Source organism: Rhyacophila brunnea, unplaced genomic scaffold, assembly GCF_057557595.1.
Source record: "Rhyacophila brunnea isolate RB1 unplaced genomic scaffold, BYU_Rbru_1.0 scaffold_18, whole genome shotgun sequence".
NCBI lineage: Eukaryota > Metazoa > Arthropoda > Insecta > Trichoptera > Rhyacophilidae > Rhyacophila > Rhyacophila brunnea.
In genome coordinates, this window is record NW_028232837.1 from 34300036 (window position 1) to 34326357 (window position 26322).

Consider the following 26322-nt stretch of genomic DNA (forward strand, 5'->3'; position numbering starts at 1 on the left):
ATGAGCAGTATTTAGCCTATAAAGTATTTGGGAATCTTATGCATACGACCCTTACTCAATAAATCTACCATTAAAAATACGTGCAATTTTTCAGTGTAGGTAGGTATATTATATTGTTTGACACAAAGGTAACAAAATAATAATATCTACAAGTAAAATCAGCGCAATTAATTTATTTCACCTCTATCTCATACGACAGGTTTCGAGCTCAACTCCTGGACGACCTCATATTATTGTTAGTGTGACATAATATCTACTATTACCGTTGTTTTATTATAATCTGTATTTAATTATAAATTAAATATTTAATATTGCCGCCTTGAGTCTAAAAGAAAATAATATTGATGTAATGACGATAATAACGTGATGGCCGGAATAGCGTAATTGGTCGCGTGCGTGTTTGATAATTAAATAGTTCTGGCGGCTCTCGTGTTGAAGTGCGTAATGCGCTGGCTTTCCGTCCGAGAGTTTTGGGTTCGATTCCCAGTGAGGACACATTATTTATGTGTTTTTCGCAAAGCCTGGTTGTTTGTGATTATTCTAAATTACTAACAACTACCTTTACGAAAAAGCAAAGACATTGTTATTAATAATTTTAAAAAAAATGGTTCAGGACCTACCACTGCAATTAATTTCACTAAATATTGGCGAATAGGTATTTCAGATTAAGTTAACTAAGCAGATGTAGTGTGTCTATACAAAGAAATAGTTATTACCACTGCTATTTTATTTTTTCAGAATGAAAACTAATGCTTTTCCGGAAACTTGTTCGTATACAGTTCCCCGTAATACACTTCACCGTGAAATGTTGTATCGGAAATATAAGACCGTATATTAAAGACCGTACAACCTCTTTGGGTCGTATAGTACCAACTGACATAAAATGCATGTCTAAATAAAACATGGTTTTATCGGTTTACACTTTACAGGAAGCCAGCAGCAAACAAATTTTTAAAATAGCTGATATACTGGATTATCAGTTAGGTTAGGTTTGCTTAAGTTCTGTTGGTTTAAATTTTCATTCTTGAATCAATGTTCATATTGAATCTAATAAAATTGGAGACCGTATAGTATACGGTCATCTCTTTCCGATAGAAAGCTCACGGTAAAATGTGCCACGGTGAAATGTTTTACGTACAATTTTATTTACATGTAACCACAATAAAGACATATGACTCAACCATAACACGTCTTCGTCATGGACCAGTTAAATTCATTTTATAGGAATTATATTATATACCGTTTTACGTACAACTAAAACTAAATAAATCAATTGGTAAAAGCGAATCAATATAACTTTTTATTCTGTCCGCATTCCAAAGCTTTCTCGTAATAAAGTTTGGATATATCTATCACACGCCTGGCTAAGATAATTCATAAGCCCGATTTGATATAGTCCTGTATACATTTTCTTTCAGGAAGGGTTAAATAAAGCTAAATCCTTAGAGTAAAGGATAAGATTTATTAAACAGGAGAAGGATAATAAACATGGCTGTTTGGAGAGAAATAAACATGGACCCCCTAATAATAATTTATTTCATTCGCTTTTTTGTTGTTTTCCTCACGACTGATGATTGCTATGACTTCGATATTACTTTAGTATTGTATTTTGGTGGCGCTTTTAGCAGTATTCTGTAATTTAATGGTGATGCTGGTTGATTCTGGATTTAGGGTAGGGGGGGGGGTTTACACGAAAATACCAGGCACTGACCTTTGTTATTAAGAGTCTAGGACGATTTGGCGCCGGGAATAACAGGACGCCAAGCAATTCGAAATTAAATAGACGTTAGGTACTTATAGGTACTTTAAAAAAATATATTTAATATTATTATTTATATTTAAATTATTATATTACGATTTAATAGCTGATGAGAATTTAAATACGCAATTAATGATTTAATTGTGTATATGTTTAAGTTCCAACAAAAAGAGAGATTTTTATTTTCTATAAAGCCTTAGCATGGTAATTCTCAATCCGCAATAAAAAAAATATTATGTTAAAAGTAAAATGAATTAAAACTACTAAGTAGTAGATAGAAACTGATTAAAACTCCTCGTCTACTTTCTGTATTTATACGTGTCTACGACAGTGCGGCGTCCAATTGTCTTGGGATCCAGTTGTCCCATTCCCATTATTTAGAGGGCTGGCGCGCACTAGAACTGGTTCGGTGTTCACGCACTCATACACTTTGATGGATGATATATGAGGTTGATGAATGATGGTGATAAGTTCAGGATGGATTATATTGACGCGACATTTGCGCAAACCGTATCAGATTGAGCGTAAGGTTGAACAGATATGTTTTTAGTAAAATTTTTAATCACTCTGTATAGCGCGGTACGACAACACACCCGTTTTTTTCTCTTAAGGTGATTCACGCTTTACGGTTGTCTTGAAGTTAGTAGATGTTCTTCCCAATTACGGTCAATTCATGACCGGTAACTGTTCGTCACTTGGTCTTGTGACGATAATAAATAAGGGAATTTGAGTAGGTGGGGAATAAATATGACAACCACCACAATCAGCCCAACCATATTTTGTTATATTTTAACTTGCAAGATCCTACTTTATCATCAAACGTGTTGTCATTCATTTTATAGCAATCTGAATTTGACATTACGTTATCAAACATTGCATTTTCAGTGGTAAATACACATAAAGTTTGGGGATGGGGAGTGTTGTAGTCAAATATAATATGTTACATCTACACACACATGTCATTCTAGATTCGTATCGTAATGTGCGGGGAGCCTAAGTTAGTATTTTAAGGTCTTATGTTCCCATGATGAATAAACTGCCCAATAATTTGAAAGAAGATATATTTTTATTTTATTATTCATCTCAATTTGACGCCCGTTCAGGCATAAACTGTAGCATAATGAAGGAGAAGTAAGCATTATATTCTGCTAGAAGCGTTTAAAGTTTTGAGACTCTAGTTGCTACGGATGAGCCGAGAATGAAGACTCATACTATCTTATCATATGACTCAGAAAATTTAAAAAGATACTGAATATTAAGGTTGCATAGACTTGGATGGTATTTTTAAAATTAAAATATATTGTTTATACTTTTGTTATTTTTAAAGGCTTCCAACACATTTACTGCTTGATACAAGTACATGGCAATCTTTCAGAAACTTTTTATAATTTAACCTTTAGCATTTTATATATTATTTTGTAGTACATTTTGTAGTACACAGAGTGTAGTAGAAAATGGTGTTAATATATAAAATTACATCATGGAGTATGTCCATTATACCATCCTCTCAGTTGGTGCCCTGGTTTGTAGAGTCTACTTTAAAGAGAAATGAGCTTAAGCTGATACTAAGGCTAAGAACAAATCAAACAATGGGGAAAAAATTTGATGTCCTCATGGAAAGAAGCAATTCACAGCTTTGCGATGAATGTAATGTTTTGGAGCACATTGTACATAGAGCTGTACAATGCCCTAAATATGAACGACACAGAGTACAGCTGCAAATTGCGGATATCTTTAAGAATATCATTTGAATTGAAAGGTGCCCCGGCGGTGGGTAAGACGGAAGAAGCTTGGCAAAATTGTAAAGTTCTTTAACATAATTGGAGTGAGGGCCTGATCCGCAGATCTATTTCTAGAAGAGAAGAATCGCGGTCAAAGTCTCGGTGAAATTATAAAAAAAAACCTTTACTCTTTGAAGATCCATATCATAAAGCTTATAAGAGATTAATTGGTACAGTTCGGTTATGAGGAATACAGCGGAAAACACATTTTGAAAATACCCGATATACTGGATTATTTGTTAGATTGGGTTAGTTTAGGTAAGATTAGGTTGGGTTAGGTTAGGTTAGATTAGGTTAGGTTAGGTTAGGTTAGCTGTGTTACCACCTTACGCAGCTACTCACAGGGCACGGTTGCTTTGGAAGTTATCTTCACAAAATAGGGAAAGAAGTGACCTGCGAGTGCCACCACTGCGGAAGCATTAAAGATGACGCCGAACACACCCTGTTTGCATGCCCTGCATGGGAGGAAGCCAGAAACAGTCTTAAAAGCAAAGTCGGCGAGGAAGCAATGACGCTGACAAAAATGGTTCCTTCCATGCTGGAAAACGCTGCATCATGGTCGGCGTGGGTGGAGTTTGCATCGTCAGTGATGCAGAGCAAGGAAGAGGAGGAAAGATCCCGGCGAGGGGAGAAAGAGTAGCGGCATAATATAATGCAAGGTCATAGCTGCCCTCCTGAAGCAATGCATAAAAGCGGATTCCGGGAGGGCAGCTGGGAAGAGGAGGGGGGTTTTAGTGGGTAAGAATCCCACACTACTACCAGTCAGTCGCCGCTGACTGCTGGTGGTGTCTTAAGAAGATTTCCCCCCGCCACAAAAAAAAAAAAAAAAAAGGTTAGGTTAGGTTAGGTTAGGTTAGGTTAGGTTAGGTTAGGTTAGGTTAGGTTAGGTTAGGTTAGGTTAGGTTAGGTTAGGTTAGGCTTGGTTAGGTTAATCTAACAAATAATCCAGTATATCGGGTATTTTCAAAATGTGTTTTCCGCTGTATTCCTCATAACCGAACTGTACCGGCTAATTTATGGAGATTCACTTTTTATATAGGTAATGGTAATTTTGTATTTATGTTTGTGCTATTTATCTTTTGAGAGTTTTTATTTCATTGATATTAATATTATGATTTAAAAAAATGATAAAATAAAGTAACCGTGTAATAAATGGAGACGGTTTACATTTTACACATTTTTAAGTAAATTTGAATGATAGCTATATGGCTATGATATAGTAGAATAATGAGTGCTGTATTATTCCATTATGCCTTTGAAATATATTTTTTATACAGATCAATATAAAGATAATGACTATCCGTGAAATTGGCCATTTAGGTTCGGTAACGCTTGTGTGAAATAGATAATACTCAAACGAAAAACACAAAAGAGAATAGAATATCACCTTTTGGGTCGATCATGTTTCATTAATTGAGCTACTTAATAGAATCCAGTTTTACTCATAAATAATTACACCGAATAAAATTCTACATTTTTTTACAATTAATAGCTTATTCGGCTAGCCGCTAGTCAATCAGAAACCCAGAGGCGGCGACGTCTGGACGATAATACAATGAAATTGAAATCCATTTTTTTTTTAAATTATCAACTTTCATATTAATGACGATAAAAAAATAAATATTGCATAAATTGAGAAATACATAATAAATGATCGATCTAATTATATAACTTAGACATACAAATACACATTACAATAATATACATAAAGTATCAATTATTTAAGAGCATATTACATAAGTGAAACGGCAAATAATTTTCAACAGTAGGTGCAACGAAATTTCGTAGTCGTCGCCAATCGGAGACTGACAGTCGAGGTGTAGTACGTCAATTTGTTTTGTGATGGCGTCGGAGGAATATATTCTTAAATCGTGTAAAGATGACTAAAAAACGTTCCGCATGTACTTGAAAAAGAAAACATGTCAATGAATATACTATTGTTATTATGAATATAATAATAAACATAATATTAAAAAGACGCATGTTGAATTTTTATTACAAATTATATTTCGTTCGGCTCGTGTCATTTGCACAATCCGTGCATTGCCTATGCCCATCGACCATGCCTCAGCTGAAGTGCCTTAAAGAACTAATTTTACAATAACGAATAAATAATACTAACACAAGAATTAAAAACACGAGAACTCGTGACCTTAAATTATACTTATTGTGTTAATTATCTGAAATATTTAAATATTAACAATATAAAAATAATATAAACAATTTTCTATAAACCCTACTTTAAATATGAGGAGCTTAGAAACTAAAACGACAATTTACATTTTTGTAAATTGTTGGCAATTCATTAAAAATGTCTTTCATATTATAAAGTATAATTTAAAAAAAAGTAAGTGCTCACCTTGTATTAATGTTGTCTATCTACTAATTATATATAACATTTTAGAAATTATTTCCTTAAGAGTGAAATTAGACATTTGTATAGACTTGCCAAACATTTAAAAAACATGAAAACTGTTATTTTTAGAGCACTTGACCACTTCATATAACGTATTTTTGCCACATTGGTACCTGTGAACCAATTTTATAGTCTCTAGAATATGCAAAAAAGATGATGACAATTTAAACATAAATATATTTGTATGTGTATACAAAAAGAATCCATGTTAACTTATTTTAAAGTATGTACAATAACTATAGAATTAATAAACCTTGATAAATATTAAATGACCAATAAAATTAAAAAAAAACACAGTAAAATACCATTACACTAAAATATCATAAATAATCGTCTTAAAATAATTGAAGTCACATAAGATAAAAGACTATTGTATGAAAGTACCTATCTACTTAATGTAAATAGATTTGAACATTGTAATTTATATTATAATTTAAAGAACATAGTGTTTTTGCGTATTGCATGTTAGAATTAATTCTATTTCAATCATGCAGTACAATTGGCTATGGCGACTATTTGTCTGGGAACCACTATGAGTGTATTATTCTTTATATACTTACATAATACTGTGTTACTATACGAGAAATGTTTAATATTATAACGGTGGTAGAATAATTTTATTGCAGTATTTTTTATGCTATACATGAAACAACTAATTGTTTTTTATGTAACGTTTTTGTTTTATAAAGTATAAGCATTTACAAAGCAATGCCATCGTATTACTAGTATCTCTAGTAAAAATCAATTTTTTTTATGAGTACCCACATCACTATTTTGCTTCTGAAATAGATTTATTTGAATTTCCACTGTATGAAGGTATAACTAATAAATGTGTCTCTTTTTTCTAACATTGGTTATAAGTTATTAGGTATCCATTGGCTTTACGTACAGTGCGAAACCACAAAAAGTCGATTGTAAAAATAGCACGTAAATATGAGGTGACATTTTATAATATAGGTACCTTTTACTATGGCAATCAATTATATAAAGTTTATTTCATACATGTATTAATTGATTATTTAAACTATTTATAATTTTAATGATACTTTCCAAATATTTTACAACAAAATGCTATCAGTTCTAGTGATTGAAAAAAAATATCATGCTTTAAAAATATGTACAGGTAATCGGTATAATACAGGTCAAAAAGCGATGATATAATCACTGTTTAATATTAAAATATCATTCATAAGAATAAAATTTTAATGTATATCGTCAATTGCATCGCATATAGTAGTGGACCGACCCGATACGGAATATTTATTTTCTTTTTAGTACTACACCAAGTCATGCCGCTCAATGTCGGTAGTGTATTAATAATCACAAACGTCCAGGTTTTGAGAAAATCAAATACATATATTGTTACCTCATCGGGAATCAAACCCGGATTACGCACTGGTCTACAAGTACGATTTACTTGACATCAGTGACGAAGGGTGGAGGGTAGGCTGTTAAGATTCAACATAAATAGTGCACACAAAACTCTGTCAGTCATACTTATTTGTTTTCATTAAACTAATAATACAATTTGCACATGGTGATGGTACGTTTTTAAAATTAAATCAAACATTGCATAAAACAAACCATAAGAGTAATTGTTTAGGTATTCTATGATACTATGAATAATCCGACAAAAACAGTGCACACTTTTTCAGTAATACTTATTTGTTTTCGTTGAATTAAGAACACATATTATTACAGATGGTGTTGGTTAGTTTTTTAAAATTTATTAAGTCCACCTTAAACCAAACCACAACCGATAAAAAAATACTCTTATATTATATAAATATCTAAAATGATGTATGGTTTAATCGTATATTTTAAATATTCCATAGATACACTATTATTTTTTAACTATTATCTACTATGGCTTGGATTTGGTACGGTTTATTTGAATTTTAAAATCTAACAAACAATATCTAATAATTGAAGTCTTAGTTTAATGAAAAAAATTCGTTTGACTGACAAAGTTTAGTGTGCATACAGGATGTGATATACAGGATCACCATCTCATACAAAATCTAATGGAATATTAAAGGAGACAAACGTAATAAGACAAATAATGCATCTGTCAAAAATCAAAAGCACATGTAGTGCAGTATAGGTAAAGTTCATTTATAAACCATTTTCTTCTGCAATACTCAGTTTACAAAAGAATTAAATTTGTATGGGTGAAATCAGCAATCTATGTTTTTATGGGGATTTTTTTAATTTTCGCACCCCAAGATCATTTAATACACCGATGTCGCTCCATTTATAGACTCATCGAACAATTTATTATAATAGTTTTTATAAAAATTAAAAAAAAAAACACATCGTTGTGACCTCTCGTATCGGTGGCTGAGTCCATAATGCACCCAGACGAGCCCATTATTACTGAACACCCCTCCGTGCACACAACGCGGTGATCTCTATTTGCCAAACTGTGCCATTTTCCATGTCCTTTTACGCGAAATAATAATTTAATTAATTGATAAAAAAACTCCGTCGGTTTTTAATTTTCCACACATGCATATTATGTATGTAGTTTATGTATTATTATTATTATATATTAATCAAGTTGTAATTTGTTTATCTCGTATGAATATTGTGGTACCTAACAGCATTATATTATACCAATACCACATACATAATACACATAATTCTTTGGAATGGTCTAAGTTGTTTATTTAATATCTAAATTAAATTGATAAATATGTCTCATAAGTGAATCGAACCGTTCCTTTGTGTCGCTGAGTTTCAAAACCCAATATAACACTTTTTTTATATAGTTAAGATATATATATCGTTGGATTCGTTATTAAAATTTCTACATGAAAATTTTATCGACTCTTTCAAAAGCCGCTACGATTAACTGTCATGTATGAAACAAAATCAATGTGTCTATCAAATCCCACTATAACACTACTGAAAGATTCAAAAACATTTTTAGTTCAAAAAGTTTTTGTTGATTTTCTCATCATAATGAAAAAGTTTTATAGCGGGTTTTGAAACTCAGCGACACATTTAATGTTTCCAAACCATAGAGTTAAACCTTAGAGTTCATGGATGAAATGTTTCATAATAATGTCTATATTGTGGTTACAAGTTAAAATAGTTTCTGCTAATATTAAAATTTGATGTTCGTTTTATAAGCTGGTATTCTTCTTTGATTATATCAAATAAATTTATAAATATGTTCATTAGTTAAATTTTTATATTAATTAAGCTTTTTGTAAAGCTCGTCTGTAATAATATTGTTTCATATTGCATGTTACTGCAAGATAGTTGTAATAAAAAACTTTCTGTATGTGTATTGCATGTGACCTGATAACTATATGTAATAATAATAATGAATTTTCCAATCACTGTTCCATTATAATACTATATTCTAAATAAATATAGAAATAAATTCGGTATCTACTATTACAAAGAAAATCAAGCTATTTTAAAAGTAATATAAAAAACCAATAATTACCATTATTTATTATCTACATAGCTGATGACATAGTGTATAATATATTACCATATTTTTACGAGGAATGATTGTCGAACGTTCTAATCTAACCTAATATATTGGGTCCATGGTTTGGATCTAGTGGATTTAAATAAAACAACATGAGAAATTTTTCCTAGATGCTGGAATTGAAATATATGGCTTTAGGTACATATTATTATAGATAGGGAAAGGAGAGTTTCTTCATGGTAATGAACCGTACACTATATATTTATAATCTAACTTGATCAGACACAAATAATAGAAAACAACTTTGTAAAGTATATTAAATACTCAGATTTTCTGCAAAAATATTTTGAAAAAAGGTGAGAAGTGAAAAAATATAAATTTTAAGTATGCAAGAATTGCAAAACCACATTTGTGCATGCATTGCCTTTGAGCTACAGCGTTAGTGTAGAGCACGGGGTCAGTGGCCTGGTCCCGCCTAGCCTGCATGCAACTTCCAAGCTCGATACGATAAAAGCTACGGGAAGCTTTGTACGAGTAGAACCTACCTCTTCACAAATTTACGTGTCATAATTCGGCACAAGCATATTTTATCTTTACCCTGCCATTTCCATTTTTTTGAAATTGTGTTACTTTAGTTTATTGATTTATTTCTTCTGATAAAAACGATCGACATTTGAAACTTTTAGAATATATCAAAACACGATGCCAATGCATTATTTTAACAATTTTAGCCATCTTTAAGCAGAATTGAATTTATTTTCAGTTAATTCTGTTTTGTTTGGAAAGTTATTTCAGAAAAATCCGTAAAAAGTAAAAGACTATTATTGGTTGCTAAGGAGGTGGTCCTAGCAACCAAATTATTAATATATACGTGCGTTACTATAGAAATCAAAATGACATTTCAGTATTCTATATTAAATTTGTTTGTTTGTTTTTTATTTATTTCATATCAAGGAGAAGTTTGCCCATATTGAGCATAATAATTCAACAGAAAATTTAAAAACGTTGTATATAAAAAGTTTTTTTTATCTTGTAATTATTTATAGTAATTTTGTGATATTAAAAAAGATTATTTCAAGATAAATCACTTTTCGAGTAGACAGAAGAAAATATTTACAAAATTTCTTTGCTTATCTGAATTGTACTATTGGCGGAAATCGATGAATTCAAACTAAACAATATAGCCTTTCACTAAGAAGAGTTACAATAAAAGTAGAACAGTTGTAGTAGTAATAATATTCTAAGTAAATATTAAGTAACTATTTTTTTTATTAACTGAATAGAATAAGCAATAAATAAAATACAATAACCTAATTCTCTCTTCGAAATCGACACTAATAATATATCCAATGATAAAGCTGCTCATATATATGATTCTGATATAATATTTTTTATTTTAATTAGTGGCTTACATTTTAAAGGTATGTTAATTAGTAATATTTTTAATTACTCCGACACCGTAGAAGTACCTGTTAATTTTATGATCGATTATTTATCTATTATCTATTATCTTTAGCTTAAGCGACGGTCTATAGTATCGAGGGTCCCGGGTTCAAATCCTGGATCTGGCAAGTACACATATTGTTTTTCAATTGGCGTATGAGTCAGAGTATGGACCTAATAGGTTGAGCAAGTGGCCGACATCCATTTCTCGTATAAATAAAAAAATCTGTCCACTCTGTTGAGGCCCATATTATGATCCTATTAGGATCGAACATGGTCGAAAGAAGATTTATCTCAATTTAGAAACTCTTTTTTCATGATAACATGTTAGTTTTTTTCTTCTTATATTTAAAATTGAATATTACAAAAAAATATGGCACTGTTCTGGAATTAATTCTACTGAGGAGATGTTACACTCAAGCGTTATAGAGAGCACTTACATTATTATAATATTATGTCAGAGTTAAGAAACTGACTCCTGAGTTTGGCAATATACGGAAATAATGAGATAGATTAATAAACAATGGATAACCAGATAAGTAGTAAATAATATTGATTTAATAAAATTAAAAAAGTGGGGGAAAACCGATATTCCAAAATGTATTAACTACCTGTTTGTGGCAAACAACAATTTTTGGTGTTTCGACCGTAAATGATAATTTTTAACGTTAGTTTTTTGTCCATAATATCGTATTTTTGAACTGAAATAATACACTTTTTACTGTCCGATGAAACTTTAATTACAAGAAATATAATAAAAATTACATCTTTATATTATCGGTATCAAATTAAAAAAATATTGTGTAAAATTACGTATAGAATATCGTCGCTGTAGGATTGATTGGTTTGTCGAATAGACCAAATGTAAAATGTTCAGGAGATGAAAAACAAATTACATTATCCTATATTTAAATACATGGACGTATTTAAATTGTTATTTTTACAGCATATGAATGCTGTTTTTATTACAAAGCAATTTAAATAAAAGGATGATTCTGGTCCATTTAGATACAAAAAATCATTCTGCATTAAAAGGTCGATTTTGACAAAAAACGGATATTCGACAAACCAATCTATAGCGACGATATGTAAATATTTTTTTTAGATTTTCACCATAAATATTGACTTATCAGTTATTGTAAATAGAAGTTTAAAATTATCTTTCTTAATCTGTCATTTAAAATATAATTTATTTTAATTAATAATGATGTTCCAGCGTGTGACTGCTATCTCAATTAACTCAAATTTAATGTTGTTCGAACCAAGCTATAATAAGTAAAAAAAAATCTCCTCCCTGAAATAATAAAACTCACGGAGCACCTCATAAGTTTTCGCAAACGGGGCACTGTGGCACATTATTTGTGATGGTATCGGCACATAATACATTATATTGGCACAATGGCACAAAGAAGGGGGTGATATTAGTGTTATTGCCGGGGATGATGATAATGTCATTGCATTCATTGAATTATTTTCTGCAAATCGTCTATTTTTGGCGAATTGGAAGACGTCATTATATTATATGCGAAATTTAAACAGTGAATATTAAAAACATCGTATTTTTCAATTGCTTGCGTGGCTCGATATGCCGAAGAAATTCAAGATTTTATTCAAGTACCGGCATTTTGATATTTTATGGAAAATTATAACAATCGTAAATAGATGACTGTGAAAAATATTGGTTATACAACTTTGCCAGAAATGAATAATTGAAGCGTCTAATTACAAAAAGTGACAAGTCCACAATTCAATATTTTCGGGAAACAACGTTTTTATGTTTCAAGCTTCAATTATTTATTTTACGTGAGATTATTTTTTCCGTTGTATTCTATGACGAAATTAGAACCAAATGGCAATTTATTTCAGCCGATAAACTCTTAAATGTAATAAATATAGGCAAAATAAAATAGGACGTAGCGCTACTTGTACCTCACTTTTTAATTTATTCCTCATAAGGCACATATTTCTGTGGTACTGTCATGGGTTTACCAGATGCTACAACATGGGTGACGCCCTTTTCAATATTGAACGTTCCCTTATTGGTTGACTTAAACACGCGCGAAATCAACCAAGCTTTAAATAATATGAAACACGGACTTGCTTTTTGTAATAAATCGAGACTTCAAATATATTTTTTCGTGGGGTTATGTCACGTTTTGGAATTTATAGACCAATACATATTGTGTAAAAATAATTATACAAAGAATACGTACGTATTTTTTTCTCGATTTTGACCAAATGTGGACGTATCGCTTTTTGGAAGTAGACGCCTAAGTTAAGTGCCTCCGAATGTGATATTTTAGAAGGTGTCTAAATCCCATCTGGAGAAGAAGCAAACATATTGGCGAGTGACAGAGATTCTTCCGTGTGGTATCCGTAGGGAGAAAACGTGGACGAAGAGATAAGAGAGGTAACAAGAAAAATTTATAATAACACATAATATTATAGACAATTGTTAATGCCTTTTTAACAATTATAATATTGTATATTACATTATTATAAAAGGTATTTTCTGATATATGTGTACATCTACTCTCTATATTGTGTACTATTCCAAATTCAAAATGCATTATTTTAATATCCACTAATTTTATACAGGATTTAAAAAAAAAAAAAAAGAAGGTCGCGAATACTGTCACTTGTATACAATCTACGTTTATATGACAATTTTATTCTCTAATATCCGACCATGGGTCTGGCAAGTACCTACATTATTGTTTTTCAATTTGTGTATGAGTCAGAGTATGGACCTAATAGGTTGAGCAAGTGGCTGACATCCTTTTCTCATAAAAACAAAATCTAATATTAGAAAGTGTAATTTTTTAAATGTAATTTTGTTTATTGATTTTCATAAATTTTATAATCTATCGGACCAACTTAGGTGCCATGAGAATTTTTATAATGTATTTTTCTGTCTACTTAACTGATAAGTTTTCATTCAGTTTTTTTCCGAATTTAGTTAGATCTAAGAATTATCTAATACAATTGCACGTGGAGTGGGAAAGGTAAACAAGCTGTTTCAAAGAAATTCAAACGCATTATATCACAGTGATTGGACCTACCTGCAGGTATGTGATGGTATTATTAGTTTCGAATAACTTGGATGGCCTCAGTAAATTTTAAATGTATTCTTCACTTTATGATCTCTTCTTAGGTATCCATGTTAGTTAAATCAACGTTGAAACCTAACTATACTTCAAGCGTGTAATATACGGTCTGAAATTTTCCTGCTACAATATTTTGATGAAGTTCCTATACCTACATTCATTTATTTTATTTAGTTCAACTTTAAGTATCAGCTGCGATAAAGTGTGATTTATGATAATTTAATAGTTCATTGGCATGCGATTTGGTATGTTTGTTTATTTATTTTAATTAATTTTATTACTTTTGACAATTCGACAATCAAGAAATTATTTTGAGAAATTGAAAAGTGAAAATATTCAGTCAGGTAATTATCTTGAAAAGTAAGTCGACTACTTATGTATTTTTTTTAATCGAATTTTAGAAAACAATGATGAATCTATGAGTGAAGATTTGAGATCGATAGAAAAATTAAGTAATTTTTTTAAAATAATATCTTATAAAAAATTTGCATGGGAGCAGAAATTTGTAAACAATACTTATGTCTTTAAACTGCGTAAATTTTATTAATATTGAGTTATAACCCAATTTTATTAATTTGTATAGGTAAAAGTCAACCTACAAAAATTACAAAATTAGCTATTTACATAGATGTGTTTTTATTCTGACTGGGTTGTATACTTCTGCCAATGTCCTGCCATACTTACTTATTTTATCTCATGCAATTTTGTAAAGGGTTGAAAGTCTAACTGAAGTGATATAGAAAACTTTAGATTGACTACCCATCACATTTTTTCTGACGTCAGTAATAGTCAACCATTCAAGAAATATTGTTAATTGATATAATGTAATAGTAAGATAAAAAAATCTTTCATTATTAAAAGAAAATTTACTATATCTTGTATTTTGGCTGTTTTGTCAATACAAATAATATTTCTTTCGACATCTTCGTGAGTTCATTCACTATCAATCTATATTGCCAGTTCTTGTCATAAAAAACGTCATTCTTATCAAGATACCACATCGCAGGATAGATGTTGTTATTCTATACCATATGCTTATTATATAATCATGCAATACCATTAAATTGATTAATCTTTTTATTAATTAAATTGGCGTTAACATGGTGGAACTTTATTATAATGGTTTTGAATAAAAATATTGTTAACGGAAAAAACCATTCTATTTTTTTTAAATATGTTTTAAATATTTAAACAGTGAGGAATATATTATATAACTAGCTGACCCGGCAAACGTTGTTCTGCCATATAAATTATTTCTAGTGAATATTTTGGTTGTTAAATAAAAAATAACGAATGTATCGTAAGTATGGGGATGGGATCTATGACAGAAAGAGAAATAGAGTGCTGTAGACGATGACCGCCGATAAAAACAAAAAAAACATCAACCATTCATTTTCTCAATTTAAAATGAGTAATGATGTTCATAATGAATGAATTACCGGTGACAGGATCTCGTTGTTTAATGTTTATGCAATATCCGTCTTGTCCCTTCCAGAAAATTAGCGGATATTGGAGAGCGTCGTATGAACGGTGTGTATCAGCGATGAACTCCAGACTATTGTTTCTTCTTCGAATCACGATTTCTCGCATCGATGTGCGGTCGCCTACCATGATTCCAGCAATGTCGTCAACAACAGGCGCATTGAATCGACGCACGTGCTCTCCAGCTGGTGTTTTATCAGGATTGATGACAATAGCGTGATTGTCACTTTGCAATTGTGCATGTATGCTTTGAAGAATTTCAATAATTCATTGTGCTCATTCAACAGGGCGTCCAGTTCGCAGACGATGCGCCTGGCATTAGGCGAATTGAGGCTATTGTAGTCCTCACCGCCCATGAAGTAGATTTGTAAAAATTTATGTGATTCGTTTGGCATTGGCAGCAATGAGCCTACTTTGTGGTATACTTGGCCTTTGATTTTGAACGTAGAATGGAATTGTTGACCATTTGCCGCAGTATTGTGAACTATTTCTGTTGCTCCGAACGAAATCATTTGGAAGCATGTATAGAATGTGCGAATAGACTTCAGTAACAGGTTTGAATCTGGAACCGTGCCGATGAGCAAGCCGTTCAATGGTTCTGGTGGTATCTCAATTTCTGGTAGTTGCACTTTTCCTGATGCGCAACACATCCCGGCTGAGTCATGTTTGAATTTGAGCGCATGACAATGGGGACATTTTTTGTCTATAGCACCAATCAGCATTTTTGGATGAGCGGAATATTCAATATCTGGCTCGTACTCGAATGCGAGACGAAGGAACGAAGTGGATGTAAATGTTCGATGTACTTGTTGGCATTGTCGGTCATTTGCTCTGCGTGTGTTAACTACGAACCGGCGCGCTTGGCTCCGTTCCAATTGTCGTTGTTAATTTCGTTCAGCGCGTGCCTCTTGTGATTGGGATGCACGCAATTGCGACATGCTTACACGCACGTTTTTGTTATCTTGTTGGATTTGTTCGTCTGTTCTTTTTGCTCTACTATTTTGCATGTTTGTTGCTTTATTCGTTCGACGGCCCAAATGGCCCCCCTTGCGTCTTGCTGGCATTGTGCACTGTAATATACGCACATAAAAATAGATAAATTAAAATAAATCGTACAAAATTTTGCACGCACTGCGTTGTGATATGCCGGATGAAATGTCAAAATGACGCTTATCTTGAATTCTTCTCGGACGTAGCGCCATCTGTCATTCAACAACATAAATAATTTCGTTCTGTTTGAAATACGAACGACGGTTAAATTTGTTCATACAAATATAATAAAATCGCGATTAAAAAATGGGAGGGTGGGAATAGGAGAGTAAAAATTTTGTGTTATATGTATTTTTTATGCCAAATAATAAAAAAAATACAAAAAAAAAATTGTCAAAAAAATAAAAGAAAATTTTTCTGGATAGAAATACCCTAATCACCTGGCGGTATGAAATATACTTGTTGACCTATTCTCATATCTAACAAATATACATAAAAAAATTCATAAAAATCGGTCGAGCCATTTCGGAGGAGTTCGACCACAAACATCGTGACACGAGATTTTTATATATATAGAGATTAAAATGAGTGAAAAAATAACTGATAACATTAATTTAAAAAAAATAGAAAATTTTAGTAAAAAATTATTATAATAATATTATAGGTATTATATAAAGCTTAATACTAGGTATTTGTATATGCTTATCTCAATTAATGTCCTTTGGTATTAGAATCCTTTCCCCAGCTCCTTAAATATATCGGTGTATCCAATCCAATGAATACATTACCTATCCATTGAACTATACATATTTGCTGTCTCGTGTATGCATCTGAACAGTACACACATATCATTTCGAATACTCACTCGAATATATTTTATAATAATTTTAATATGCGACACTTTCTTTCCCCTAAGTTTGGAGACATTTGGATTCTAGGAACCGTCTACTTTGAAGACGGTGGCTGAGATTGGTGATCGTTTGACCGATAACACAGGTGAGTGCCGTTCAATTGAGTTTCTGAAACAGCAAATAAGCATAGAAATCCAAAGAGGTAACGCAGTCGCTATTTTAAGGACTCTTGAGGTATCCAATTGACTGGAGGAGGTATTTTGTAGACTTGGGGAAACCTAGTATATGTCATATATTCATATACACTCATTGAGTGGCTTTATAATTATTCTTTTGTTGGTTTATATATTATTCAGTCATTTATTTTGTTTTACTCTTTTATTATTATTGTGTGTTTCTCTATATAATTTATTAGTTATCTATCTAATTTAAAATGTTATGTAGTATATAACTGTTTGTTTTCTAATATCCTTTATATTTATTTTAAACATTTGATGACTGCATAAAGTATTTTTATTACATAAAATAGTATTCTTTTAAACCGATCAATCTAATGTTTTAAGAATGTAGTCATATTTCAGTAAATAAATGTGCAGTGGCGTTAAGATTTTTTACTTTTAATAATTTTTAAACGCATTTATAAAACCATCAGTATAATAAATTGATGTCGACATTATTATAGTGAAATATTTACGATAAAAAATATATTGATAATCTCTGTGATCCCAAATTTGACAAGAATTAGGCATTTTATTATTCAAAAAATGGGCAAGATTAACACATTTGAAGATAATTCTAAAGATACTAATTATAAGCTATGTCTTTGCCCATTCAAGTGTAATAATTATTGACCTAAGAATAAGTTAGTGTTTTTTTTTTAAATACGCCATTTCTTTTGGCATTTCCCAGTGGTTAAGCTGCAACATACGGCCATATCCATAAATTGACAAACTAAAACTGAAGTAGGGAGTAAGAACATGTTAACGCGCGTGTTTGAACATGTACCTTACCGAAAAAAAAATTTAAAAACACTTCGTTAACAAAAAAATACGTATTCTAATACCAATAGTTTATGAAAACTGTGAGCCCTTTTCTTCGAAATATCTACCAACAACTTCTAGACGAGCGATATTCATCCCCTGTTTGTCTGGATTTCGTGTTTTTATACTATTCCGATATCCGTTTCTGCGATTCAGCTGATTTATGTTTATATTATCCAAGCCTTATTCTTCCTTGAGATTATTATTTCTTCTAAGAATTCGAGCAAAACATTTTTTTCCACTGCACCACAAATTTCACCATAGAGGTAATAGCCTAAGATATAAGCCATTTAAAATAAACGTCGCGGTATTTTTGTGGAAAATGTTTTGATAAATATATAAAAAAAGATAACACATTATTTATTACAATATCGAACATATTTTCGGAGGTATCTCGCATCACATTATGTAATATATGTTCGACTAATCGGAATAAATCTAATATATGTACTATCAATACAATCAATTATAGATAACTATCGACGCATAACAAAATTAATGGGTATACAAATTTCTTTCGTCGAATGTTCGGTGCTCGGAAACACAATAAAGTATTTGTCATTCATCGATTTACCTATTTTATTGTGACAAAAACATACAAACCTTATTGTATAATAAATTTAGAATAATTATATCACTAAAGTATTTAAATGAATCCAAGAAATTTCTGAAAACATAAAAGCTAATTAATTGTGGCTATAAATAATGTAATATAGTATTTAAAATTTATTTATGTTTTGAATGTCCTCTATTCGTGAAATAATCTATAATACACAACCATTGTAAAAGCACGAATGTAAAACAATTGAGTGGTTCTCAATCATAGTGAGCCAAGTCTATTCTGGTTATTATTGAGTAAGCTAGATTCAAACTAGTTCTAGGTAAACTAGGTTCAAATGGAAATGGGACCAGTCTCAGGAAATAAAAACTAGAATTGAGATCGCAAGGAGCGCCTTTCTCAAAATGAGACCCCCCCTTAGCAATAGAAATATTAACTTAGATCTGAGACTGCGTATGGTACGTTGTTATGTTCTCTTAATTCTTTTCTATGGTATGGAAGTATGGACGCTAAACCAAGAGATGTCACGGAGACTTGAAGCTTTTGAGATGGCGCATCATCAAAATTCCTTGGACTGATCGGGTGACAAATGTTGAAGTTCTCAATCGAATGGGGAAGGACCGAGAAGTTCTACGTAGTATCAAAACCAGGAAACTACAGTACCTCGGCCACATTATGAGAGGACAAAAATACAGCATTCCCCAACTTGTCATTCAAGGAAAGATCAATGGGAAGCGTAGCAGAGGACGGCGCCGCATTTCGTGGTTCCGAGATGCAGACGACAAAGATAAGATCGCCTTGATGGTGGCCGACCTCTGCTTGGGGATGGCACAATAAGAAGAAGAAGGTTCAAACATAAAATTTCAGTATTTCTAATGATTGAAATTCTAAAGTGTTATTTTGAGTACATTTAAGCTATTATTTAAGGGAAATAATACCCTTACAGCATTAGAAATACTCAAATTTTATGTTTGAACCTATCTTACTCAAAAATAACTAGAATGGACTTGGTTCACTATGCTTGTGAAACACTAAATTGGTAATCGTTATAAAACAAAAATAATAATTTTTGATGTACTATATCTAATTTTATCATTGATTTTATGCTAAGATTAAGAGGGTGCTATTGTTTGTAATGATTTATGTTTAATAATATTTTAAATTTTTTAAGTTAAAAGGGTTAAAATGGACTGCAGAAGTACTGTTCTGAGTAAACCAGACACTGGTCCTTGCTGTTCCATAAGGCAAGTGGATGCGTAAGTATAGATCTTAAACAGATCATTAGCCTCTTCCTTACCGAGACCGTCTGTGCGTGGTGTCAGCACCACATCCTCCTAGAGGTGACCCTGGTATCGCAGAACACAGCGGATCTAGACTGGGAAGTCAATAAATATCCCTGGTATTGGGCAGCAGCAATTTCCAGTACTGATGTAAGGTGGAGAGGATGGACTTCAGTACAGCTTACATTTAGATAACTGAAGGCATGGTCGCAACGGCTTTAATCGCTTTGACACTGCGATGTGTCCCAACTGTGTAGTTACGCGATCATTTTTGAAAAGGTGAAAATACTATGGTCACATTTCAATAATTACAAGTATCAAAAATTTTATTTTTAAATGAATGAAATAACAAAACAGCTACCAATCTACATATTAATATTACTACAATAAAGGTGGGATAAAAAGCATGCAATTGCTGTTTTTATATATTCAATATTTTGTTGCAAGCTTTTGATAAATTATTTGATATTTTTTTTAAAAACATCTAAATATTCATGACTAAAGATGGTAAACCCATATATGTACTATATTGATGAGTGAAATCAATACTGGACTGAGTTGGAGTGGACGGAATGTACATAATATGTGCATACATTGTAATAAATAACTATAGTTTTCCGTTGTTTTTGGATTTCTACCAAATTAATTTTATCTCAATAGTTAATAATACATTGTATAAATATTAATAAAATATACTTAACTCATTTTTTACATAAAAAATAAAAGTCTTAGAAACGCAACGTAATTCTTTTTACTACTTCCGTATTGTAATAGTTTCAGTATTAGATTTTTTTCTATCGATGTAATAGAATTTTTGTATTTTATTGTATATTTTTTTGTACCGAGTCATAAATTTATATTGATTTGATTGAAATATTTATATAAATATGTTTATTTATACTTTTCTTCAGTACATTGAATTATGAATGAATCTAAAAATAATAAATAAAGATATTTACCTAATTTATTTGCAACTATTCTTTAAAAACTCCTGAGTATTATTTTTTTCAAATATTATATTCAATAAGTATCGAAATTTAATTTTTACAAATGAATGCCATTTATATAAAACTTTCGACTGATGAAATTTGAATAAAACCATATTTATACTTAATAAAAAGTGTTAAAAAACTTTAAAACACAAAATTGTGTTATAAATTGAAATGTATTCATAACGTAATGGCCGGATAAAGATTTTATTTAAAAATGTTATATATTTTCGAAAAAAATGTTCTTCCTTATCACTAATGCTGGTACAAAACCACAGTTCCGTAATCAGAAACCCTTGGGGTCGAATTATCCGCTAGGGGTAGCAATTTTTTTTTTGTTTTTCAATTTAAAGTAAGTGTTCGGATGAGTAAATGGGATTTGGTTACGTTTATTCTTTTTTACTTTCGGTTGATTTTTTAAAATATATATTTTTTTATTTCGGAAAATACATTTATACGATAGGGTTATTCGTAATTATCAATGGATCAACTCACCCAGCAAAGCTCACAAACTTTTGCCCACATTAAATATTTATTCTGCTTCCGTTTGATACTTTTTTACTGATTTTTTTATGATTTTTTTTAATAAAACGTGTATTTTTTTTAGTTTTTTTTGATGAAGCGTATTATAGCATTAGCAGTATTATATATTATATACCCCGAAGGCAAGGGAACGGAAGGCAATTGATGTCTTTGAGATGTAGTATTGGCGCCGAATGGTTCGTTTTCTTGGACGGAGCACAGGACGAACCAGTCAATCATCCAGAGACTGAAGATAAAAGAACGGCTCTCGACAATATGTCTGAGAAGAGTTCTGCAGTTTTTTGGACATATTGTCAGGCGCAGACAGGACAACCTAGAGAGACTGGTAGTTTTAGGTGGCCTTCAGGGACAGCAAAGTAGAGGAAGAGCGTCTGCGTGTTGGAGCTACCAAGTGAAAGAGCTGACTGGGGTCACCATTCATTCAGCCCTGAGAGAAGTGGAAGATTTAGAAGGATGGAAAGTCTTGGTCGCTCAAAGGATGGCGAAATTTAAATGTGGTCACGATCCTCAGCCATGAAAGCACTATCAAGAAGAGATTATAGTTTAGCTTAAAGGTAAAGTGTTTTTTATTATTACTATCTGAAATAGTCTACAGATGAAATATCTACCTAAAAACCTTAACATTTTGCACTGCTACAAAATAATGATTAATTATTTTTAAATAAATAAAATAATATGTAAAATGTATGCATATGTCTACAAATTATCTTAAAATATTGTCAGGGATTCATGAACACTTATTATATGTAATGGAAAGTAATCTTGCTTTGAATTTAAATACGTGAAATGAAAAATACTATAGCTGATATATCATTGCTATGACAATTTGTAAAGATAATATAATAAGTATGTAATTAAGAACTTTATAATATAGAATATATAAATTATTAGAAAAGACAATAATTATAAATTTACTCTTAATTTCCACCGTCTTTGTCATTTCAAATTTGACATAGGTACACAGTTTAGATTAAAAAATATTATCAAAATAATGGTGCAGTGAAAATTACGTGCTATTTAGAGTGAAGCCAAATGCCATCAATCAAACAAAATGGGTTAATAAGCAAACTACCACATTTGAGTATTTCAAAATCCTCAAGTGGTTTATAAAAAACCAATATATCCTGAAAAAGTTACGACTTAGTGTGGTTTCTGAGCAGAAGGTGTTATCAGTCCGTTTTTGAATGCTAATGAAATTGCATTAATAGTGGAACGATTACATTTTTTTGCACGAATTGGATGAAATCGACATAAGGATTAAATAGGATGGTACTACTTGTCATAATGGATGCGAAACATGGGAGTTACACGATGGATAATGAACATTGAACTTCTTCTGTTGGAGATTTTTTCAAATGAAAGTCTACGCTGATAAAGCAGAAACAATTCATGACAGAAAAAAATATAGTCGTTGCTTCATCGGAAAAATAGAGTATGATTTATGCACAAAAGTCATGGTCAAAAGAATGATCATATTATTTCAAAAGAGCCTAGGCAGCTATTTAAATAATGTTATAATACACTGCACATCAGTATTACAATAGATTTAAAATATATTTATATATATATAAATATAAATATTTCAATTTTTATCAAAAAAAAAGTTCTTAGTGAAATACTCTTTATTTTATATTACAGCAGTTATGTTACAATACTAAAATTATGATAGGTACGGATCCGAGGTCCGCATCTCGGTACAATCAGATGTTGGACGAAGGGATATAGAGACTGCGATGGTAACAGACTGGAAACGTATATCCGAGTGACATTTTGATAAATCATTATCCGTAATTTATACAGTCGAAAGTAATACCTAAACATTATATTCCAGTACATAATTATAGTGAACGAGTCAGCGGTTTAAATACGAGTAGCTGTGAATTTTATTTATTATTACAGTCATAATATAATATGATACTATGGGAATGAATATTAGACTAATATACTGACAGCTACAAATGTATCAATGTAATTATATGATAACTAATTGAATAAGTCATGATTTGATTTAAAAGTGGTTGTTAAGTGACAGCAATTAACATCTATTGACAATAATTCGTATTTAGTAACTTTTTTAAAATTTATTTTTTGATTAATCACAATATATAAGTGTACAAGTTTTAAGGCTATAGCTCTGCTGAGGCATTGTCTAAAAAGATCGTGACTAGGCGATGCGCGGATTGTGCAAATGACGCAAGCTGAACGAAATATAATTTGTCATAAAAATCCAACATGCGTCCATTTAATTTTGTGTTTTTGTTATATTACTAATAATAATAGTATATTCATTGACATGTTTTCTTTTTCAAGTACATGCGGAACGTTTTTTAGTCATTTTAATAGAATTTAAGAATATACTCCTCCGACGCCAATACAAAACAAATTGACGTGCTCACAAGTCGACTATCGCTCTCCGAATGGCAACGCGGCCGACATTACGTCCCACATAGTGTTGAAAATTATTTGCCGTTTCACTTATATACGCTTTTAATTAAATTTTGATGCTTATTCTGATTGTGTTTAACTTTTAGACAATAATCCTGCCGGTGAAGTGAAAACGACTGATGGTAACAAGAAAATGAGTTACCCAAAGGAATAGAAAGCATTATTTATTTAAGTTGTTTTAGATCTCATAACGCGCGGATCAAAAATTAATTGCTATATAATGTATTGTACATGTAAAACTATTAGACAAAGAAACAGGCGTGGCATACAAAAAAACAAAACAAAACCTCTCAGTAACAGTGAAAAGAAAATAAGCAAAAAACGTAATTAAGTCCTAAATAGCAACAGTTTCTAACGCAATTCTTTGGACAAGGCGAAAGGGCAAAAAAAATCATCGTTTTGCAGATGCTGGAAGATTGAACGAAGCCGCCCACTAAAACAAAGTATTGTACTTAGTTTTAGATGTTTTCTTTCAAAGATGGAAAAATGCAAATGTAATAATGAACGACATAGAAATGTTCAAATTGTCTATGATGAAAATGTGGTTGCTCCACAAATATTTTTGTTACCTAGTAAAATTTAAAGATTGTCAAAATGTTTGTTAACAATATTTTTTTTATCGTGTTAAGGTATAATTCCTACCTAAAATTAACTGAATTTATTTATTTAATATAGCCATATTGATAAAAAAATAAAAATCATTTATAAATTAATACAAATTCATAACATACATAATTGTTTTCAGTTGATAATGTCCCCTTAAATAGGACGAAACGGGTACAGAATTTAATTAAAAAGTGGAATAAGTACTATAAAATTGTGTTTCATTTAATTAAAAATAATTAATCAACTAATACAATGCAGTTCCACCATGAATTGACAGTTAACACTATAAAAGAAAAACATGCATAATTATAATCAGAAACATACTGCTCTGATAAGTAAAAAGATTTTTAGTTTTAGTGAAATTGCTGTAGAGTACCTAAGTTTTAAACTACCCTTTCTTTTACATTACATATGTAAAATTATTGGATTATTTTGACATAATCTTCAAATGGACTTAGTCTACACTGTCGTTTACTTAGCAGGGCAGCATACATATTAAAAACAATCTTTAGAAAAATATGGTGCTGAACAGGACTCGAATTTGCTTCCATCAGATTCCGGTTAATTTACTACTACTGCATTACTGTTTCACTAAACTAATCTCAATGGGGCTAATAACCTGTTGTAGTGTTTAAAAGATTTTTTTTATGATATAATGTATGAACAGATTTTTGTTTTTTTACGAGAAATAATATTAGCCATTTGCTCAATCTATTCATTATCTGACTCCAAACACATATCTAAAAACAATATATGTATTTTCCAGACCCAGAATTTTAATCTGGGAGCCATGATATTATAAGCCGGTACATTAGCCGCTCGGCTATCGTAGGCATTTAAAAGAATATTACATTATAAATATTGGCCAATTATAGTCGCTTTCATCCCTACTACCTCAAATCCCCAGTTTTTGTCACAAGTATAGGTAAAACTCATTTACGGGTCATCAATCGACCGTGATTGAATAACAGTCAGTTACCTCATGTTACTTCAAAACAACAGAAGCGAGTAGGCTTTACCATCGTTTAACGAGTTTAATCATACAGACTGATTCAAAAAGTAAAGTGCATACTACGAGTGTGTCCAGTGTAAGCGTCATGGAAACCATAATTCTATCCGAGATACTACCTGTGTCCGTGTCACCGGCACAGGGTGTCTCTTCATTTATTATATCATTGATCAAAAGTGTACCTTGCGAGTGCCTATTAAGACGTGAGGGTATGCTTCAAGGACCAGTTTAAGCCAGGCAGCAGAACATCATTAAAGGTCAGTGCCTGGCATCCTACGTATAACCGCCCCCGCCTCTAGCATCCACGTCCATCACCGCCATCATTCTACTATTCAATTACAGTCTACTATGAAAAACGCAACCAATTATAGAAAGATTTCTGATTGATAAATTAACTACACAGACTCGTTGAATTCTCATTACTTAATACTATATTATGTTAAATAATTATAAGATAAAAATAACTTTTTATATAGAACGTTTTTAAATTTTCTGTTGAATCATATAAACTTGACTTGCTAGCTTAAACGATTAAAAAAATTTGTACTTGATAGAAATAATACTGAAATGTCATATT

At 31.2% G+C, this 26322-nt stretch overlaps 1 protein-coding gene and 1 pseudogene across 1 annotated transcript in view; both read right to left on the bottom strand.

Moving 5' to 3' along the window:
- Positions 1-26322, bottom strand: part of LOC147073460 (neuropeptide SIFamide receptor-like) — a 334521-nt gene that overhangs the window by 279423 nt on the left and 28776 nt on the right. The window lies entirely within an intron of this gene.
- On the bottom strand, positions 15341-16497 carry LOC147073464 (uncharacterized; annotated as a pseudogene).